The sequence below is a fragment of the Cibotium barometz genome, chromosome 37, assembly GCF_041138505.1.
Source record: "Cibotium barometz isolate CiBa-2024 chromosome 37, ASM4113850v1, whole genome shotgun sequence".
Lineage (NCBI taxonomy): Eukaryota > Viridiplantae > Streptophyta > Polypodiopsida > Cyatheales > Cibotiaceae > Cibotium > Cibotium barometz.
The window spans coordinates 35,927,326-35,944,981 of record NC_141082.1 but is presented as its reverse complement, the minus strand read 5'-3'; positions in this window follow the sequence as shown (position 1 = coordinate 35,944,981).

Here is a 17,656-nt window from a genome sequence, read left to right as displayed (position 1 = left end):
AGCATTAAGTGTACCTTGGAGTTAATTTTGTGGTGTAGTGTTACTTTATGTTGACTCTTGAGCACTCTTTAAATACTTAAAAAATTTAAGACGGTTTGCCATTAAAAAAAATGAAAAGAAAGAAAGTATTAATATTAGTTTATGAAGAAAAGAGAGAAAGAGAAAGGAAAAGAAAGTAACTATATAACTAAAGAGAGAGAGAGAGAGAGAGAAATGAAAAGAAAGTGATTAAATAACTAAATGAAATGACAAAATGAAGAGAGAGAGAGAGAGAGAGAGAGAGAGAGATGGGACATAAATAATTGATAACCCTTAATAATTCCCCTTCCTTGCAACAATGATAAAATACCCTCGAGAGTTCCCCTAGAGAATAACTGACCCATGACAAGGCATCATGCTTTCTCCTTAGGGAAAAACATGAAACCAAACACTAAGGCCTTTGCCAACTGACAGGACAATAAAGGAAGTACAATGCTTCTTATTATATCTTATGAGTGCGGTCTATTTATTCAATTCGAAGTGCCGTCTAGCTTTGTGTTGCAGAAATAAGTATTATTGGCTTTGTATTACATGAATGGCCTGAATGCGTAATACATGTACCGTTTGTTGTCAATGAAGGAAAGTTGGATGGAAGTATCATGGAGGAAAGTGGGCAAGTAGCGATGGTAGCTAGGGTTTGACAGATTAGAGTCCCATCTTCTTCTTTTTTTCACCTCTGTCTCCAAGCTCCCAGGCCTATTGGATTGGCAACTCAGCAAACCCCCCTCCCCCCCACCCGGGGTACATGGGCACCGATACATGGGCACCGAGTGGAGGGGTACCCCGACCCTGCTAAGGGTACAAGGCGCCGGCTCCAATGCCAGGGCAGCATAGAGCCCCCAGTTCCTTAGAGGCGACCCTCTTCCCTCACATAACCACTTTCCCTCCCCGGCAACATAGAGCCCCCACCAGTTCCTTAGAGAGGCAACCCTCTTCCCTCGCAGAACCACTTTCCCTCTTGGCCCCCTGCTATGGATCCTAACAGAGAATCTCTGACAAGATACGACAAGATGGTAGAAGACTTCATTGAAACCAAAAAGCAGCGGGAAGATTCAAGAGCTTGTGTCGAAGAACTTAACCTGCTACTACTAAATAAATGGAAGAGAAGGAGGAGGCTGGTAGCAAGGAGCCCTCGAAGGATGCATCTACTCCCCATCCAGGTAATCCCTCTTCCATTATACAACAGGTTTGTTTGCCCTCAGAGATGGTGCTTGCTCTGGAAAGGGTTTACTCAGCCAGGTGCTTAGTCGGTTTACTGTTTGGTCCAAGACCACCGGTTGAGTATCTAAGGGGTTGGGTAAGGGATAATTAGATTAGCATAGGCCTAGAAGTTGAGGTCATACAGGCTCTTCCCAATGGATACTATATATTTCTTATGAAGGACTCTGATATGGCCTTAAAGGTTATGGGTTGTGGGTAATGGATGGATAGGAACCTCCCCTTCTGGTTCTTCAGATGGTCTAAAGACTCCAACCCCAATGGCCCCAAACCCTCTACCTGCCCTATATGGGTAGAAATACCCAATCTCCCCTTCTATCTCTATCCCTGGGTGAAGAAGATTATTTCCTCCATAGGTAAAGTCCTAGGATTAAGACCCAAGAATGACTACAACCCAGCCTGGCACCCTCAAATCCTTGTTGAAGTTGATCTTGATGAACCCCTAATTGATGAAATAGAAGTTAACTGTGGGGAGTATAACATCTAGTAGAAAGTCCTATTTAAACATCTCCCCAATGCCTACTTCCACTATGGAGTGCAGGGACATGTCATCAAAAAACTGCCCTATCAAGCACCCTAGCATAAGAACTCCTAGCCCCCCTTCCCCTCATCCTACAACTAGCAAAAGCCAGGAAAACAATGGTCCTAACCCCCAAGCCCACCCCCCCCCCCCCCCAATGTCCATGGCTTAACAAAGGAGAAGAGTGATGGTTTCTCTCTCCCCCCCACAAGAGGAAAACTTTCAAGCAACACAGACCTGGGCAATAGAGAGCTTTTGCTAACTCTTATGCCCTACTAACCCAGAGGAATTGGAGGATTCTCAAGAAACTATGCATCCCACTCCTTTGAATAGAACTAGGATTAGTGCTGAAATCAACCAGATGGACCATGACTTGATCAACTCTTACCAACCCCTAGAGGAGGAGCACCTGATTGAAGAGCCTTGTAGTATGAACTTGGCATGGTCAGATATTGAAATTGGTAATTCAAATGAAATGGAGGCGGTAAAGGAACTTAAAAGGGGACACCGAGTAGTAGGAGTCTGTCCATGCGCAGAGACGCCTCCATTTCATTTGAATTACCAATTTCAGTATCTGACCATGCCAGGTTCATCCTACTAGGCTCTTCAATCAGGTGCTCCTCCTCTAGGGGTTGGTAAGAGTTGATCAAGTCATGGTCCATCTGGTTGATTTCAGCACTGATCCTAGTTCTATTCAAAGGAGTGGGATGCATAATTTCTTGAGAATCCTCCAATTCCTCTGGGTTAGTAGGGCATAAGAGTTAGCAAAAGCTCTCTATTGCCCAGGTCTGTGTTGCTTGAAAGTTTTCCTCTTGTGGGGGGGAGAGAGAAACCATCACTCTTCTCCTTTGTTAAGCCATGGACATTGGTGGGGGGGTGGGCTTGGGGGTTAGGACCATTGTTTTCCTGGCTTTTGCTAGTTGTAGGATGAGGGGAAGGGGGGCTAGGAGTTCTTATGCTAGGGTGCTTGATAGGGTAGTTTCTGATGACATGTCCCCGCACTCCATAGTGGAAGTAGGCATTGGGGAGATGTTTAAATAGGACTTTCTACTAGATGTTATACTCCCCACAGTTAACTTCTATTTCATCAATTAGGGGTTCATCAAGATCAACTTCAACAAGGATTTGAGGGTATCCTAGGACTTTACCTATGGAGGAAACAATCTTCTTCACCCAGGGATAGAGACAGAAGGGGAGATTGGGTATTTCTACCCATATAGGGCAGGTAGAGGGTTTGGGGCCATTGGGGTTGGAGTCTTTAGACCATCTGAAGAACCAGAAGGGGAGGTTCCTATCCATCCATTACCCACAACCCATAACCTTTAAGGCCATATCAGAGTCCTTCATAAGAAATATATAGTATCCATTGGGAAGAGCCTGTATGACCTCAACTTCAAGGCCTATGCTAATCTAATTATCCCTTACCCAACTCCTTAGATACTCAACCGGTGGTCTTGGACCAAACAGTAAACCGACTAAGCACCTGGCTGAGTAAACCCTTTCCAGAGCAAGCACCATGTCTGAGGGCAAACAAACCTGTTGTATAATGGAAGAGGGATTACCTGGATGGGGAGTAGATGCATCCTTCGAGGGCTCCTTGCTACCAGCCTCCTCCTTCTCTTCCATTTATTTAGAGCAGGTTAAGTTCTTTGACACAAGCTCTTAAAAATCTTTCCGCTGCTTTTGGTTTCAATGAAGTCTTCTACCATCTTGTCGTATCTTGTCAGAGATTCTCTGTTAGGATCCATAGCAGGGGGCCAAGAGGGAAAGTGGTTCTGCAAGGGAAGAGGGTTGCCTCTCTAAGGAACTGGGGGCTCTATGTTGCCGAGGAGGGAAAGCGGTTATGTGAGGGAAGAGGGTCGCCTCTAAGGAACTGGGGGCTCTATGCTACCCCGGCATTGGAGCCGGCGCCTTGTACCCTTAGCAGGGTCAGGGTACCCCTCCACTCGGTGCCCATGTACCCCAGCGGGGGGTGGGGGCGAGGGGGGTTTGCTGAGTTGCCAATCCAATAGGCCTGGGAGCTTGGAGACAGAGGTGAAAAAAAGAAGAAGATGGGACGCTAATCTGTCAAACCCTAGCTACCATCGCTACTTGCCCGATTTCCTCCATGATACTTCCATCCAACTTTCCTTCATTGACAACAAACGGTACAGGTATTACGCATTCAGGCCATTCATGTAATACAAAGCCAATAATACTTATTTCTGCAACACAAAGCTAGACGGCACTTCGAATTGAATAAATAGCCCGCACTCATAAGATATAATAAGAAGCATTGTACTTCCTTTATTGGCCTGTCAGTTTTGGCAAAGGCCTTAGTGTTTGGTTTCATGTTTTTCCCTAAGGAGAAAGCATGATGCCTTGTCATGGGTCAGTTATTCTCTAGGGGAACTCTCGAGGGTATTTTATCATTGTTGCAAGGAAGGGGAATTATTAAGGGTTATCAATTATTTATGTCCCATCTCTCTCTCTCTCTCTCTCTTCATTTCGTCATTTCATTTAGTTATTTAATCACTTTCTTTTCATTTCTCTCTCTCTCTCTCTTTAGTTATATAGTTACTTTCTTTTCCTTTCTCTTTCTCTCTTTTCTTCATAAACTAATATTAATACTTTCTTTCTTTTCATTTTTTTTAATGGCAAACCGTCTTAAATTTTTTAATTATTTAAAGAGTGCTCAAGAGTCAACATAAAGTAACACTACACCACAAAATTAACTCCAAGGTACACTTAATGCTTTTTTATGGTACCTTGGAGTGCTTTTTTTTAAATGAAAGAAGAACATAACCCCACAAAATTAACTCCAAGGTACGCTTTGTGCTTTTTTAAGGTACCTTGGAATGCTTTTTTTAAAATGAAAGGAGAACATGAAGTAACATTACCCCCAAAGAATTAACTCCCTCTGTGGCTTTTATGGTACCTTGGAGTGCTTTTTTTAATGAAAGAATTCTTTTTTCAAGAAATGTGCTGTTGTATGCTATGGGGCGGTTTAGCAACCACCCACGCGTGAGAAAACGAAAGGAGGAAGGGGGCATGGCACTTGGACGAGCCGTGTATCAAACAGCACTCTGACCACTCCACACAATATAGCCACGATGAAAACACCCCATTTTGGGTACACACCGGTCTTATCTCCCACGCGCCGTTCACGCTTTGATAGTACACATTCTCAACCGTCCCTTGCGCACAGTTCACACTAGGCAGTCCACCGACCATAGCTCCCAGGCTACACCAACACTTGACGCCAAATAACACATTTATATAGGCTTGGGACTAATAGAAAGGCACACTTACTAATAATTAACTATAGTTATAAGGCACCCAAACGCTAATTCAATCAATTAATTAGTTTGTTTTGCATGAAATAGACGAAAATGTGTGAAGTTTCTCGAAGGTGGACACCCCACCATGCTTGACACGTGTTCAGGTTGCATGTGTGACACGTGCTCGAGAAGATGCCTTCTTTTTCGAGCGACGCTCGAGCGCTGGTCCACCAAGCGTTTGTTTTCTTGCAATGCTCTCTGTCTTCCTAGAAATGTTGTACTTCTACACTGGTTTTGCTCTTCTCATTTTCGTCGACTGTTCAGTCGTGTTCGTGCAGCTGCCATTCTTCTGCAGACGTTGTGTTTCTCCATATTCTCCGTCGCTCGCGATTTCGGATGGCAGCTTCTACATCGTTCTGTGGATTGGCATCTGTGCATGTCGTTCTGTTGACTGGCTTCTGTGCATGCTTGCCGAATGACCGTCCTTCTCGACTTGTTATGGAGAACCTCCATGCGACATTCTTCTACAGGTGCCCATAAAGGGTGGGCGTGTCCTTCTTCTTGACATTTCTCCATGCTCGCGCCACTATCCTTTGTTTGGTTCTTCAACATTCATATCCTTCCTTCCCATCACAAGTTCCACATCGTTCTGCATGTCCTTTTTTCATTGGGTTCTCTTCATCTTGGCCATATTGTCATGTGTCATTCTATTTGTGGACTCTCTGTCGCTTATTTAACGACCATCTATTGCTTGTTTGATCACTCTCGTTGTTCCTTCTCATGCCTCCTACACGGAAAGCACTTCATGGCATTACCAATGTCATGAAAGTTGATAGTCATCCTTCGTCTTCCTCCTTGCTCTGTCACGAGGGATAACCTTCCGTATCGACTGTGCCGAGAACATTAGTTGAACGACTCTCTTCTCGAGTCATGACGCCTCCGGAAGGGCCATCAAGTGTGCGCTGCGTGGTTGGGTGGGTTCTAGTTTCTTGATTGGTCTATGTGGTGCACTGATCGAAGAGTAAGAACTTGTTTCATTCTCTCTTAGTGATGTACTAGAACTTGTTTCATTTTCTGACTTTCTTTGGTTTGTCAGTTTTTCATTATGTTAACCCATACGACGAGATCGAATTTTCTTTTAGGTTTTTGTGTCCTGTGTCGCAAGTATGGGTGTTGTGGTTTGCGTGGTGGTCTTTGAGGTGGATGCTTCTACATCATGTATAGCTTTTGGCTCTTTTGTGTTTATGTCCCTTTTCAGGTTTAAGTCCTCTACAGGCTCCTTTTCTCTGTCTTTTAACTCGACCTAAGTTTCGATAATTTTTTTGTCCCTTGTTTTTCTTGGTTTTACAAAGGTTTTGCTCCTTCTTTTGGGTTCTGTTTTAAAGCATGCTCTTCTACCCATGTTGAGGTATTGTCTTTTACGTTGCTTTTGACTGTTTGTCGTGCCTTTTACATTTAAGGGTACCGTGGACAATCGCCCGTTTTGTACACTTAAGATGCTAAGAGTTGTATTTTGTGAGACAAGTTGCATTGAAGCAACTCATCTTGGGCAATCTTGGAACATGTGATCAATGCCACATCGTTCACACATTGGTCGCAAGGTGTCAGTGACTATGGGCATGGAAGTATTCCAAACTCTGCAGTCTGCCACCTTGTGAGGTCCACGACAATAGAAACACTGAAGTGTTCGATTAATTGCTTCCTGAGTAGTTTCTACCCTTTGGACGGTTTTTGTTTGGTGCACGGGAGATGGAGGTTTTGAGTCCATTGTGGATGAAGCGAGACACTTTTTACTATCATGGTCAAAGGTTTTACAATATATGCAGTATAGAAGAACAGGTGCCTTTTAAAAACAATAAGGATTGGGATAGTCGTATTGATTGCATTCAACACAAGGCATTTTGCTCCACTTTTATAGGCATTAAGGATGTTTGGTTTTGAAGGTTTACATCCTCTCTTACAGATGTCTGCTATAATGTTTTAAGCAAGGCCGCATAAAATTCTGGGAATGTCAATTCCAAGATCAATCTTTCTTTTGCCATTGCTTCACTTGGTTTAGATGAGGAACACCTCGTAGCATGATCATCTTCTAGCATGTTGTCATCTAAACGTGTTGCTTCTTTACAACATTGATCGAATGTTTCCAGATTGTTTACAATGATCAAGTTGTGTAAGATGTTATTCTTCAAGCCCATCATAAAACATCTCCTCAATTGAACATCGTTTAATTTTTCCCATGACTCACAACGCGAGTCCAAGCTCTAATGGATTCATTGGGTTGACGCTCAATTGAATAGAGTTCTGTTACTGCACTTCATCGATCTCCTTGTTTGGAAAAGCCATGTATAAAGGCCGATTTCAAGCTTTTGAAGTTGGTCTTGATCGCCGGCATTAATGCGATGAACCATCGACTAGCTTTTCCCTCTAAGCATAAGTTTAACGCACATACCTTAGTGGGGCAGTTGGGATTTCCAAAGGTTTCACATCTCCGTTCAAACATTTGAATGAATTGAGCAGGGTTTGTTATTCCGTCGTATTTGCCCATAATTTTGGAAATTTGAACGGCCGTATTTCTGTATGATTCATTGAGGCCGTATGTAAGTGCTCTTGTTGGAAGAGACTCACTGAGTCCTTGGGCCACCCCCCTTCCTAGACTATTCAATATGTCCAAGGTGTGGGCATCTAGGAAAGGGTTTGTACTTACAGGATTTGTGGGAATGTTAGGTAAGGGACCAAAGCCTGGTGGGATCGAAGTCATAAGGGGTGTAAAACCCAATGACACGCTTGTTATAGGCATGGCCAATGGCATTGGGAGGTGAATTTGTGGCATGGATCTTAATGGCTTGAAGATGTCAGCCATTGGGTTTAGTCCTTGTGTGACCTCTGGCAATCCCTCCATCATGGCCATGTCGGAGTGCCTAAATGCTCCTTAATGAGCAATTACAGTTTTCTTTTTTCGGACTTCACGTGGAAATTAAATTTTGATTTTTTTTAATTTTTTGCCGCGTGAACTAGTGTTTCACGCTGTGAAATAGTTTTCACGCGTGAACTGGACTTCATGTGGAATTTAAAATTTGATTTTTTAAATTATTTTTTTCGCATGAACTAGTGTTTCACACCATAAAACGGTTTTCACGTATGAACTGGACTTCACGTGGAAATTAAATTTTGATTTTTTTAATTTTTATTTTTAAAAACGCCAGATTTTCGTTCATGTCATTTTTTCGTTCATGTTTTTTTTCATTCATGTCATTTTTTCATTCACGTTTTTTTTTTGGCCACGTGAACTAGTGTTTCACGCCATGAAACAGTTTTTAACAAGTGAACCGAACTTCACATGGAAATTAAATTTTGTTTTTTTTAAATTTTTTTTTAAAATCTAGTGGGAAATACGAATTTTCCTTTTGTGGGGGGGGGGGGGGGGGGGTATTTTTTGAATTAAAAATGAAAGCTACCACATGCTCTTGAAGCGGGAATCACCATAAATACTCCGTCACCATTACGGGCGCCCGTCTAAGTTGTAGCTTTGGACACTATTGCTTTATATCTTGAATGTATGACCCTTTGGTGTATCTAACGTGACTCCTTGATGTAAGATAATGGCAGTAGCTCTTGTTAGTCCCCAGAAGTGGATTAACATTTAGTCTTTCTAAAGCTTATAAAAGATTTCATTTATAGCTACCAAAAACCATCCATTTTTTTTTTAAAAACTCCTTGCTCATAGACCAATTCAACCTCTGTAAAAATTCTCCCACTGTTCATATAAATTTCCAAAATTCCAAAAAAAAACATTTTTATTTTACTAGAACCCCTTTATTTACCCAAAAAATACCCTTTTGAGCTTGAAAATCCCCAAAACAAAAATCATAAAATTACAGACAAATTCTTGAAAGAAAAATTAAAATTTTTTAAAGAGTTTTTCCAGGCACTTTAGCAAAATTTTGGCCACCTAGACTAATCAATTCAAGCCTCTTCTTCATCACAAACCCATGGATTCAGGAGTCGATTTCAACCAACCCATCAATGACACCCCTACCACTGAAGATGCCAATGCCTGAGATGGTGGATTTACAAACTACCAACTTTTGAAGATCGCATTCAAGTTCTCGAACAAATACTTCGAGATGAAAAACAAAAGCACCTCGCCCCCCTTTCGAACAACTATTTGATGGTAATGAAGTTACTACTATAGAATCTAAAGATGCCCGTATTGCCAAAATCATCAAGGCTACATTTGATGCTCAACAAACAAAAAAGGACAGTAAGATTAGCTATTGTACTTTTTCTTTTATCAAATTTGACAAGCAAAAAGGATGCTCGTCTTGTGCTTTCACATGGTTAAGTCAATTGGATGATTATTTTTCTAAGGATGCCTTTTCAGAAAGAGATAAGATTAAATGTGCTACTAATCACATGGTTGACCGTGCATCATTATGGTGCAACATTCTTTGTAAAAGTAGTGATAAACCAACTACTTGGGTGGAATTCCAACGTAAAGTGAAGTCCAACCTTTTTCCACCCTAGTTTACTCTCAAAGCACGTCGTACATGGGATACTTTTGACTATGTTTGATCGTGGAATTCCAATGTAAAGTGAAGTCCAACCTTTTTCCACCCTAGTTTTCTCTCAAAGCACGTCGTACACATGGGAACTTTGACTATGTCTGATCGTGAGACGATATCACAATACACGGGGAAATTTAACTCTACTTCAAATACGTATGCTTCAAGAAGTACCTGAAAATACAATTCAACATCGTTATGAATTAGGACTCGAAGAGACTATTCAAGCCGAGATAAACATGTTCAAACCTTCTACACTTGATGAAATTAAAGCCTTGGGTAGTGTTAGGGCTTTCTTATGTAATTCTTAGACCTTAGTCAAAGGGCTTGGGGGTTAGTTACGTGTGGATGTACCTTTTGGGATCTGAACCGAGTAGTTATTCCCTGACAGTTGCATCTAGGGAATGTGAGGATTCTGATCACTAATGAATGAAGGAGGAGTTCTGCTATGTCTTTGCTCAACGTTTATTATGTCTTTCTTGATGTTTGTGCGATCATTATGCTGTCGTGGTGATAAATCAAAGTCTGTGCTCTGATGTGCTCTGAATAGTGTTGAGTTAGTATTGTTTGTTTATGCCTTGTATAGAACCTTTTAGAGGCCATGTACATACTGGCGATCCTGCGAGTTCGAATGCCCTGAGTTCTCGGAGGATATGACATATTCAGAGGACCGCTACCCTTGGATGTTTGAAGATAATTCGGGGAATTCAAGACAATATTATACAAGGTTAAGGGCCAGAGATGCTGATGCTGCTTTAACAAGCAGGAATGATGATGAAGAAGAAAGCAGACTACTCTGAATCTGCAGACTGCTCTAATCTTGCAGCAGAGCAGACTACTCAGAACCTGCAGGTGGAGCAGAATCAAAATCTGCAAGTGCAACAAAATCACAATCTGTAGGTGCAGCAGAATCAGAATCTGCATATCCTTGGTGGAATTCCTCATTCAAAGTGCTACTTCACATTGGAGGTTGACGTGTTCCAAGTAAGCCATCATTCAGATTTTTCATAATAAACACCTCAAATTCTGATTTTAGAAAGTTTTTAGCAATGTTTGAGCACCTATTTGTCATGAGTGGGGTGGATCTCGGTATAGCACCGTAGCTCTCCATTCCAAGCATACATATGGGCTCTATTTGGTGTGGTGCATTGAATATGAGAGCTCACATAGCTATCTAATTTCTAACTTCAAATATGGGTCAAAAGAAGAAGAAGAAGTGCTCTATTTGTTTGAAGCATGAGCATTGCATGAAGGAGTGTCCATACATTTGTGAGGAGTGTTGCATGGGAGATGATTGCAAGAAGTTTTGCATGATTGATTTATGCACAAAATTTCACAAAATCATCAAGCATTTTCATAAAGCATCATCATGTGAGAAGATGAAGAGAGCTAGAGAGAAGCTAGATGTATTTGAAGGAGTGTTGGAAGATGCATATGAGTATCATAGGGATCATGTGAGGATAGAAGATGTAGATCTTGTTCTAGCAAGAAGAGGGTGAAAAAGTTGGAGAAAGCATGTGAGAAATTGAGGGAGAAATATGAGGATGAATTTGAGGGTGAATCAAGTGATGATGATGAATGGTTTAGCTACCAAATGGAGATGCCGGTGATTGAAGTGAAGGGAGTACAAATGGGTGAGAGCCAAGAGAGCCAACAAAACCCAAAAGATACCCCTAGCCCAACATTAGAGTTAGCTCATAGAGTAGTTAAAGATTATCCATCAAAAGAAGTGATGAGAATGATGTCATGGTGTATTAGAGTTTGCATTTCTTGTGCAATTTGTGATGTATTGCAACATAGCAATAAATCCCAAAAAGATGATGTTTACTTGCATAATAAGCATGTTTGTGATGGAGATGGGATGGAAAGGATGGAGTCTAGAGGCATAATTGAGGATCTAGAGAGCCAAAGAAGCCAAATAGAGTCCCAAGATGGCCCTACACTCACATCTAACACTACCCACCACAATAAAATACTCAGAATGGATCAGATATGGAAGAAATTGAATCAGATTGAAAGAGAAGCAGTTAGGGGTTCTCAACAAAGTCAGGGGAATTTACAACTGCAAAGAGATCAGTCTTTGTATGATCACAATGAAGTTTATGAATCCAAAATCCAAGTTGATAGAAGAGAAGTGTTTATTCAGTTTGTGTTTCATGGAAACAATGATCAGAATACGGTAGAAGTTGCAGATTTGAAGAAAAACTCATTTAAATCAAGTCAATTTTTCCTGTCAAGAGGGCAGAGCTTCAAACTATTTGGAAATCATGTTTTCCAGCTTTATGGGGATCAGATTATGTCATAGGAGCAATCAAATCAAATTCGAATTTTGTCAATAAAGTTTTTGCAAAGACAGGATTGAATCAGATTGTTGAGATTTTTAATCTGATTTTAAAGAATGATCGAAAAATTCAGTTTCAAGTTTTGGGAGTGTTATTTCAATTCAGAATATCAGGGATATACAATCAGATTTCAAAAAACAAAATTTTTCAGATTTCAAGAATTCTGACTTATGCAAAAATTTAGAAACTTCAATCTGACATCATGTTGGGAGTGCTCTGAATGGTGTTGAGTTAGTATTGTTTGTTTATGCCTTGTACAGAACCTTTTAGAGGCCATGTACAGGTAGCACCTAGTAATACACGCACGAATCCCACTCAAAATGTAAAGACTATTAATGATCAAAGCAATGTATCTCAACCCAAGCCTATTAGGCACAACACCAATTTTGCAAAGAAGCCTCGCCCTACATGCTACAAGTGCAACCAACCAGGCCACTTTGCTACCGATGTTGGAAGAATGTTAGACCATCAACTGCTCAACTTCACAACATTGAAGAGGTACCCAACGATGATGGTGATTACGCTCCAGATTGGTCCGAAGACACGCTACGTGATGATGGTAACCCCAAACAAAGTGATATGCCATCAAATTTTTCTAGATCAATTCAAAGACTCCTTTGCCGATGACCTACCCTCAGGACTACCTACATCTCATTTAGAAGACCACACAATTGAGATTATCCCTGGTACCTTATAAGGCTCCTTTTACAGACAAAATCAAATTCAACAAAAATAGATTCAGCGAGAAATAGAAGAACTTTTAGATCATGGACTCATACGACCTAGCAGTTCTCCTTTCGATGCCCCAGTACTTCTAGTTCAAAAAAAGAACCAGACCTATCGTATGTGCATTAACTATAGAGCTTTTAATAAGATAACTATTAAAAATAGATATCCTATTCCTCGTGTTGATAACTTGAGATAATATGACCTAAATATTCAATTTCTTTTTTGAAAGAAAGAAATTTTCTTTGGATTAGCATATAACTAATTTTCGATGACTAAGGCAAGATGTTGTTTATGCTCTTCTTCATTTTGACTAAAAACAAGAATGTCATCAAAGAAAACAATGACAAAGTGTTGGTGTTTCAAGAAAATACGATTCTAAATGTGGCAGGTGTATTAGTAAGACTAAAAGGCATAACAAGAAATTCATAATGTCTGATAGAGTACAAAAAGTAGTCTTATATATGTTAGATGTGTGCATTCAAACTTGGTGATATCCAAATTTTAAATCTAGACATTGACTACTTCGCAAGTTGCACATCTTCTCATCAAACATGTTTTCACACACCATGGTCTACCTAAAGTAATCATATACGACCGTGACTCTAGGTTTTGTAATCATTGTTAGATTTCTTTATTTTAAAATCTAGGTTTTGTAATCATTGTTAGATTTCTTTATTTTAAAATCTAGGATCTAAAACCAATTTCACATCTACTTTTTATCTTGGAAACAAAGCTACTAATAGTACAATTTTAGATTTATCCAGGTCTTACATAATCTCCACACCAACTAATTGGGACCAACATCTTCATGTACTACAACAATACACCACACTTAGCCATAGGAAAAGCTCCATGTGAAGTCTTGTATGGTAAGAAAATACCAACACCTACATCTTGACTTTCAAATAGGGTTCTTGTCCCCACCCCGCTGATGATTTCATTGAGATCATACCCATATATTACAACAAGTTCAAGAGGCTATAACTAAATTCCAAACAAAATATACTACTCAAGCAAAAAAGAAATGCAAGCCATTTTCTTTCAACTAAGGTGATCATGTATGGCTTTGTGTTGAAAAAATAAGGCTCAAAAGTGTCGATAGACATCCCATAATTAAATTAGCCCCTAGATTTTACATCCCATTCAAGGTTCTAAACAAAAAACCAATGACAATGCTTATCGTCTTGATATTCCATCACATTGGCATATTCATAACTCTTTTCACATTAGTCTACTAAAACCATTTAGAGGATCTCTTCTTGCCTATCCAGTATATGATGACCCACCAATATTAGATGAAGATTCTAAAATTATAGAACCAAAAAATATTTTGGACCGTGAGCAAACAACCATAAGGAAAGGCAATGTTTAACATCGATAGCTAATCAATTATAAAGGATGCCCCATCGAAGATTCTCAATGGTTACCTGATCATGCCCTCGCCTATCCATGCTTGATTACATCTTACAGGGATACTAGCCCTTGATTATTATTAATGATTTTGTAACAACTGAGGACAGTTGAGAAACAAGGCATGTCATGAAGATGAATTCATTGAATATTTTATATATTCCCATGTTGTGTATTTATGGATTCTTAAAAGAATTCATTGAATATTTTATTCCTAGGTTTTTATGTTATGAATTCTCCTAGACGATTTTAGATTGGGATGCTTTTCTAAATCCAATCGATCGTAGCTTACTTTATGCGTACGTGGGTGAATCCATATAGGCATGGAAATATTGGTTGCATCATCTTATTGATATGAAGTTTCATATGGATGTTTATTTTTAATCAATTAATAAATTAATTGATTGGCTTAGTTGATACAAGTGTAGATCATTGGACCGGATAATGGAGGCAAGCTGTGTTGGTCAAGAATATCTTGAGATGATCAAATTTTGAATGTCGACGAATAATATTTGATTTTTTGATGACAAGTGCCATTATTCATATTTATTAGCAATGTTTATATGTTAATTGGGACATGTGAAAGCTCTGTTTGGATATTTTATTTTTAAAGGCATGTGCATTTTTATAATATTCAAGGTTCACACCTATTTTTAAATAAGCCTAGCTTGCACGCTCAAAAAAGCTATTTTTGAAGCAAGCCACTTTTGAAGAATATTGTTCTTGAAGAAGTCGACATTTTCGTAAAGCATATTATTTTTTAGTCCCAAAGGCTACCCATGAAATATATTTAAGTACACACAAAGAGGAAGCGTGGGCTCACTCTTGTGTGGAGGCAAATTGGACCCAGCATTGTGTATTGAGTATTTTATTTGTTCTATTTATCTTTAATATTTTATTTATTGCAATTACTATTAGGGTTTATGTTTACCTCCCACAACACTAGTCTATACATAAAAATGCTACAATATATCATAACATAATGTTTGTATCCTATTTGTGTTTTGTGCTTTGTCAGCATAGACTAAATGTTGAGAAATGTGGTGCCACTGAGCATAGAAGTTAGTAGGGAGTGAGTTAAGCAAGGCAAAGAAGACATTGTTTGGCAAGTAGCAACATGACCAAAGCTAAATTATCCCATATGAGCTAGCAAAGCAAAGTTGTACCTCCCTCATATAAAAAGGGGTCATTTTCAATGAAATATGAAGCAAGATCTCAAGCTACTTTATGAGTACAAGTCTCAATCTTGTAACCTAAATATGTTTGAGTATAAGCTTAATTAGTTTAGCAATTAATCATCATGTTTATGTTTAGGCATTACCCACCTTATATTAGCTTAATCACTAGATTAATATAGAATTAATACTAATCTTACATTAATCACTAGATTAATGTAGGAATGGTAATAATCACCATAGCCATGCACACGTCTGAGATGCCCATGTTTCTCAACATGGTATCAAAGATGCCCCTCTCCCCATGATCTTCTAGTAGCCTAATCTCAACTTTATTAGCGCACTAATTAACTTCATTGAAGCCACTAATCTCATTTAACCATAACCTTATTCCCATCCTCTTCTTATGGCCAAGCTTGCAAGAGCTTGTTCTCTTCACTCACTCAAGCATTTCCCAAGCCCTTCAAGGGCTACCTTGATCACATTTAGGCGTCCCTTCTCACCAAGAATCACTGGCTAATTTTGTTGAAAATGCCTAAAATCATGCTACTGGTAGTTTGCAGAGAGCGAAATTCGTCAACTATAGATCAAATTAAGGTAATGCCCCTTAGGGTTTGTTTCTTCATACCCTAAGCATCTTGCACCTCAAACCCCATGTGATTAGCCTTTCCCTCGAGATACTTGGTTTTTCCCTCATGATCTTTCCTTTCTCTTACTTGGGGTTGTGGATTTGAGCTACGGGCCTCCATCTAGCTCCACTAGGTGTAAATCCCACAATGAAAGTCTATTTCTCCTTAAGATTGTAGATTTGAGCTATGGGGGCCCATCTAGCTCTATTGGGTAAAAATCCCATAGTGAAAGTGTCTCAAGACCTCATAGTTTCCCATTTTAAGAGAGTTTAACACCCTAGACCACTAGTCTGCTTTACGTTGAAGGGAAAGTCCAAATGAGCTGATCTTGGTGGGATCATCAATTCTTCTCATGGCTTCACAAACTTGACTGAACTTCTTTGGGTATTAGATAGGATCTCCCATTCCAGCAAACTTGGTCATCATCCTCAAGATGTGGGTTATCTTGGTTTTGCCCTAATGTGGGCATCTAGGTGCTACATTGATGGCAACCCACCTTCCCATTTCAAACCTCTAGGTACTACATTCACCGTAACCGGCCTTGCCATTCAAACACCATCCTTAGCATGTCTTCTACATATTCATGTGGTGGCGGGGGATGGTTTCATAACCTCTAATGTGGGCCTCTAGGTACTACATTCACCATAACCCACCTTCCCATTTCAAACCTCTAGGTACTACATTCACTGCCGTAACCCACCTTCCCATTTCAAACCTCTAGGTACTACATTCACCGCCGTAACCCACCTTCCCATTTCCAACCTCTAGGTACTACATTCACTATAACCGACCTTCCCATTTCAAACCTCTAGGTACTACATTCACTGTAACCAGCCTTCCCATTCAAACACCATCCTTAGCATGTCTTCTACATATTCATGTGGTGGTAGTGGAATGTAAGGGGATGGTTGCATAAACCCCTTAGTCTCTGGGTTCAAAGTTTCATGCTCCATAGGGCTAGATTATGCAGTTTCCAATGGCACTGGTCCTACACCTACCTGGCTCTAAGGTTGTAAGCTTATAACAATTGAGAACCCATGTGCTTGCCCCATAGGGTTGGATTATGTTGTTTCCAATGGCATTGGTCCTACAAGTGTAAGATCCCTCCTAACTGTGTTTAAATAAAAGAAATAAATCGGCTCAAAAATTGAGAATTCTTGAAGAATAATTATACACATGGGGAAATTGTTCAAAAATAAGAAAAAGCCTTTAAAAACTAATTTTAGATAATAACCAAGGTTCATATGCTTAGAAAGTTATAAAAGTGCAATCGTGCACATGTACACAGGTACATGTACAATTGTGCACATGTACACACAGGGGTACACACATATGTGTGTGTATCCTTGTGTGAAAGCACTTAGATCCCATATAAATTTAAAAATTTTGAATCCATAATTAAATCCAAAATGTGTGGTTCACCCTAGGTCGAGGATCTTGGGCAAAAATATCAGCATATTAGAAAATAATAAATTAAATAGGGTTAGCTTAGTGTATGTACCCTTGGGAAAAATCAATTAAATCACATAAGGTTCAAAGGTTTGGGGTGAAAAACCATGGTTTAAGGAAAATAATAAATTAAATAGGGTTAGCTTAGTGTATGTACCCTTGGGAAAAATCAATTAAATCACATAAGGTTCAAAGGTTTGGGGTGGAAAACCATGGTTTAAGGAAACCAAGTGGAATTGTGGAGGTGTAAGTGAAAAATGACAAGTGGTAATTTGTTAGGTGAGACCATCGAATGGCTAGTGATTTCTTTCATGAGTGGTGTG